Source organism: Heterodontus francisci, chromosome 22, assembly GCF_036365525.1.
Source record: "Heterodontus francisci isolate sHetFra1 chromosome 22, sHetFra1.hap1, whole genome shotgun sequence".
In the NCBI taxonomy this organism is placed as follows: Eukaryota; Metazoa; Chordata; class Chondrichthyes; order Heterodontiformes; family Heterodontidae; genus Heterodontus; species Heterodontus francisci.
Window position 1 is genome coordinate 44,726,401 of NC_090392.1, and position 5,801 is coordinate 44,732,201.

A 5,801-nucleotide genomic window follows, 5' to 3' on the forward strand; every position below is an offset into this window, starting at 1 on the left:
TCCTGCCCAAGGCCAATTTTTGCCACTTAAAGTTCGAAACTTTAATTCGGTACAAAAATCACGTATAAGAAAATGTACTCGTGCAAGCTTTCATCTCTGAAATGTAACAGATTCTGATTCTGTAAAAAAGCATTGAAAGAAATAGAAAACACAACACACATCTCGGTAAGAAGAAATAAAAAAAGCTTAAAAAAATATGCTGGGTACAGTGGCCAGCACTGCGTAAATGGGCCAGCACTGTATAATGGGGACGGCACTGAATATAGGGGGCAGCACTGGATGTAGGAGAAAGCACTGGATACAGGGATCAATACTGGATACAGCGGACAGCATATGTATAGGGGCAGCACTGGATATAGGGGACAGCACTGGATATAGGGGACAGCTCTGAATATGGGGGGCAGCACTGGATGTAGGAGAAAGCACTGGATACAGGGATCAATACTGAATACAGTGGAGAGCACTGGATTCAGTGGCCAGCATATGTACAGGGGCAGCACTGGATATAGGGGACAGTTCTGGGTACAGGGGACAGCACTGGATACAGGGATCAATACTGAATACAATGGACTGCACTGTATAAAGGGGAGAGCACTGGGTACAGAGATCAATACTAAATAAAGGGATAGCACTAGATACAGTGACCAATACTGCATACCGGACCAGGACTGTATAAAGGGGACAGCACTAGATACAGGGGGCAGAACTGGGTACAGGAGACAGCACTGAGTACAGGGATCAATACTGAACACAGAGGATAGCACTAGGTACAGAGACCAGCACTGGATATGGGGGTGGGAGGGGGGGGGGGGGAACCAGCACTGGATATAGAGGGCAACATCAGGTGGTGAAGGTGGCACCACTGAGGCCGCAACTGATATATTCAAACTGGAGTGGGAGAAGAAGAAAGAACTTTGAATGCAGGAACTCCAAAGCAATACCGAAATCTGGGAACAATCATCAGGCTCGGCAGCATCTGACAATCTGCCCACCCGCACGTCAACACTCCTTCCCCCCAAAAATCAAAGCACTCGCTGTCCATCACCAGCCATCCTCCATCACCTACCACCCCTGCATTCTTAGGCAAGGGCACAGATAGCTAACATCTAAAGCCAAGGTCCAGTCCAGGGAGCGGCAGAGTACACAAGAGCAAGTAGAGATATGGCTCCCGTAGCATGTGCTTCATTGGGTCGGTGTTACAGAGCAAAGATGAAGGAATTAGAATGGGAAAGGAAGGAGGAGTTAAAGTGGGGGAACATGTCAGGGTGCAGGGAGGGTCAGAGAAAAGAGATTTTTTGGATGGCACTCACCTAATCTGCACTTGGTCTCCTTAATGTAAAGAAGACCCAACCGGAGCAGTGAATACAATAAAATGCCTTGGCAGAAATACACTTAAATCACTGACCCACATTTCAGGAGTGTTTGGGATCCTGGATAAAGGATATTAGGATAATTAATCTGAGAAGCGATGAATGAATCTGCCATGATTACACCATAATAGGACAACTCAGCCTGATGGAAAAGTGAATGTCTATCTAATATTCCAATGTTGACCTGGCCTATCTCTCGTCCTTCACCATCCATAAACTTCAGCTCACCCAAAATTCTACCTATGTCCTATCCCACACCAAATCCCATTCATCCATCACTCCTGTGCTCACAATCCTACAGTGACATCCGGTCCTACAATACCTCAAATTTAAAATTCCCATCCCCATGTTTAAATTACTTCAAAACCTTGCCCTCCACATTTCTGTAACCTCCGTCAGCCCTGCAACTAACCGTCCCCCCATCCCCGCAACTCTTTGTTCCTCCAACTTTGACCTCATGCACTCCCCCACTTCTTTTCCCCCACCATTGGCGACCGTGTCTTCAGCCACTTTGGCCCCACACTCTGGAAGTTTCTCCTTAAAACCCCCTTCTCTCCAACTCTCTTTTCTCCTTTATGATGCTTCTAAAACCCACCTCTGACCAAGCTATTAGTCACCTCTCCTAACATCACCTCCTATGGTTCAGCGTTATTGCTGTTGTTGTATTCCTCTTGCCTCCACTCCCATTTGCAGTCATGTAGTCATCCAGCTCTTTGTTTGAACATACAATTCAATTCATAAATTAGTCAGCTGAGCTGTACAGTTCAGGAAGGTCCTAGATTAGATTTCTAGTCTACACTGAGTTAACTAATCTGAGTGCTGGGCTGTAAGTTTCTCTGTGCCTGGGGTTAGGGAAGGGAAAGACAGAACTCTTGCCCATGATCACTGCCTAGTGGAAATCTGTTCATGTCAGGATTGACTCAGATGCCCCTCCACCCCATGATAAAGTAATCTATCAACAGGTGATACCGAGTCTCACACATGAAGGATGTCCTTAGGTATTGGACTGCTGGAAGACCATGGGACTGGAGAACAGTAAGGACACTTGGAGAACTTCCTACTATTCTTCTAGTGGTGCCATGGGCTTCATTATATCCATCTAAATCACCAGAGTAAGCAACTAGAACCCTGGTTTAACGTTTCCGAAAGGCAGAACCTCCAACAGTGCACTGTTCAGTACAATATTACAATGTTGCCTGGATTTTGTGCTCATGTCTTAGAATGGGGTTTGAAGCCAAAACCTTCGACTTGAGCTAAGCTGACACTTCTCAGAGAAAAAAAGTTGGGGGAAACGGCATCTCTACTCCAAACTTAAGAAACATCTAACTAATCTAATTCAAACACAGATTCATTTATAGAGGGATAGAATTGAAAAGCAGAGAAGTTATGGTAAACTTGTATAGAACCTTGGTTAGACCACACTAGGAGTACTGTGCACAGCTCTGGTCTCCAAATTGTAAAACAAGATATGCAGGCACTAGAAAAGGTGCAAAAAATCTATAAGGATGATACCTGAACTGAGAGGGAAAACCTATCGAGAAAGGCTGAACAGGCTGCGGCTCTATTCTTTAGAAAGACTGAAAGGCAACCCTGATAGAGGTCTGATGAAAGCGTTTGATAGAGTAGATATAGAGAAGATGCTTCCATTTTTGGGGTGACCAAAACTAGGAGCCATAAACAGTTTAGACATTCATAAATCCAATGAGGAATTCAGGAGAAACATCTTTATCCAAAGAATGGTTAGAATGTGGAACTTGCTACCACATGGAGTAGTTTCGGTGAATAGCTTTTGACCATCTGCCCTAATATCTCAATATGTGGCTCAGTGTCAAATATTGTTTGATAACACTCCTGTAAAGCATCTTGGGACGTTTTATTATGTTAAAGTTGCTATATAAATGCAAGTTGTTGTTGTTGTTGAATAGTATCAATATGTTTAAGGGGCAGTTAGATACATACATGAGGTAGAAAGAAATAGGGACTATGTTGAAAGGGTGAGATGAAATAATGTGGGAGGAGGCTCTTATGGAGCATAAACACCAACACAGACCTGTGAGCCAAATGGCCTGTCCCTGTGCTGTAAAATTCTATGTATGTGGAAAGTAATAGGAGCAGATCCCTTACTATTCATGCCTTGTCATTTGTTAATTTTGAACTATTATTCACTATAAGTCATACAAATTGGAAGCAAATCTATTTTTTGTTCCCAAGAGCCTGTATGCCAGAGACATTGTGACCCAGAGCTGAGATTAGTGGCCTTTTCACTGGGATAGATATTGAAGTATTGTCCATAAGTAATAGTATCATTATGGGACTGTAGCCATTTGCCATATTGACAGTCACAGTCAGAGTGGGTTGGTGCTGGAAGCTATGCACTGAACACTAAACCATTGAACTTTGCTCTTGAGGTTCAAACCTGGCCCTTACCCCACAGGGACAAATATGTCCTCTCTCCAGCAGCTGTACATGATCACACAGATGAGACAGGGTAATTTCACCTCAGGGAACTTAAGTTCACAGCACCAACCTCCTACATGTTTGTCACTAATCGTCACAATTTCAATATTCTGACTTAAAACACAGGGAGTGTGGGAATGGAAGAGTCACAGTGGGACTTGTGTTCCTGAGGCTGGTGCCACCAATATCAGATTCATTAGTAACAGAATACACTTCACATTGTTTTATTTTAGTAAAACTGGCAACTGGGACCTCGGGGAGAGATAAGACAACCGTCAGCGCAGTTCATTTTGTGAGTGAAGGACTGGTTAATTAGGTAAGATCATGTAATAGGAACAGAACCAGTAGACCAACGAGACAGGGCTTTCTAAAATGAAAAAGTATCAAAGGAAGAAGAAAAACTGGAGTTGGAGCCAAGGTTAAGAAAAAGTTAATTCTAATAGAAAATATGGCAGTTCATCTACTTGTCCTTGGAATGGATTAGAGAGTTCTGGTTGGAGACCCGTGCAATTGGGGCTGATATGATTGTGAACGGCTAGAAATAAAATGCAGTATAGAATGTGAAGGCCTTGACCAAACTTAACTTCATGAACAATTCTTTATATTTGATGATGTGATGTTTGTTTTTTTGTTTGTTCATGGGATGTGAGCATGACTAGCAGGGTCAACATTTGTTGCTTGCCCCTAATTTCCCTTGTAAAGGTGATATGATTCTCACTTCTTATTGGGTAAACTTGGACCATATGACAAGGTCTTAACACTGTCACCACCACAATCAGGGCAAACTTCTACCAAAGCGTGCGCAAGCTTAGGAAACATGGCACCTGCATAAGCACTTATCTGGTGAAGTGTGGCACTGCTGGTGGAGGAAGGTGTGTTGGAGAGATTTCACTTCAGGGTATAAAGGGAACAAGTGGTGGAAGGGTCAAACACAAAGACAACAATAATCTGAACAGGCTTCTAATTAGATAGCTTTGATATTCGAAGCTTGGGAAAACCAAAGTCTTTGGAGGAGATTTTAATTCTTTCCACCTGGCAGAATGGGAGCAGTCACAAAGTTAAGACTTACTTCTCCATTCGCAATCCCTTGACATTTTTGCCAGGGCCTTCCATTGGGTGGCCAGACCCCTGTCTGAATCAGGCAGTAACTTCATTCAACTATTCGAGGGACTATGACATAGTAAGAGAACTTGCTAAATTCAATGAAATGATTCCTCTTGCTTCAGGTTCATGCGTAGTCTCCAAATACAAGTTTATTACCCAGACATCAATAGCATAGTAACTATTACCATTATACAATTAACTCATACAACCTGGTTTTTGCAGACCCAAGGTAATTAAGCTTGACCTCTGTAGGTTGGACTTCCGACTATCCTGTCAGCTTATCCCAAAAGATGTCTTTCCCTTAATGTGAGCCATCTGACATGATGCCCAGAATGTATATTGAAGTGAGGTTCCTTTTCACCAAAACTCCTTCCATTCTATCTACGAAACTCTAACCATTGACATAATGGCCATTTTGATGGTTTAATTGCTAATCTGTTTAACCTGATGCCTCCTGTCTGGCAATACAAGGGAGAGGATCCGAGATAGATCATGTGATAACTGACTGGACGCATTACTCCAGTTAACCTCTGATAGTAACACACATCCTAATCTGATAATCATACCAAGATGTGATTAACTTTGATGGGGCACAAAGCAAATTCTAACAGACATATATGGAAACTCAATGTCACTTTAACTGTCTACCAGACAAGACAGCACCTGTAAAGGCTTTGCTCAGTAAAATAAAAGCTGCAGATGCTGGAAATCTGAAATGAAAACAGAAAGTGCTGGAAATACTCAGCAGGTCAGGCAGCATCTGCGGAGAGAGAAGCAGAGTTAATGTTTCAGGTCTGTGGCCCTTCATCAGTTCTGATGAAAGGTCACAGACCTGAAACATTGGGCTGGATTTTACATCGGGTGGATGGA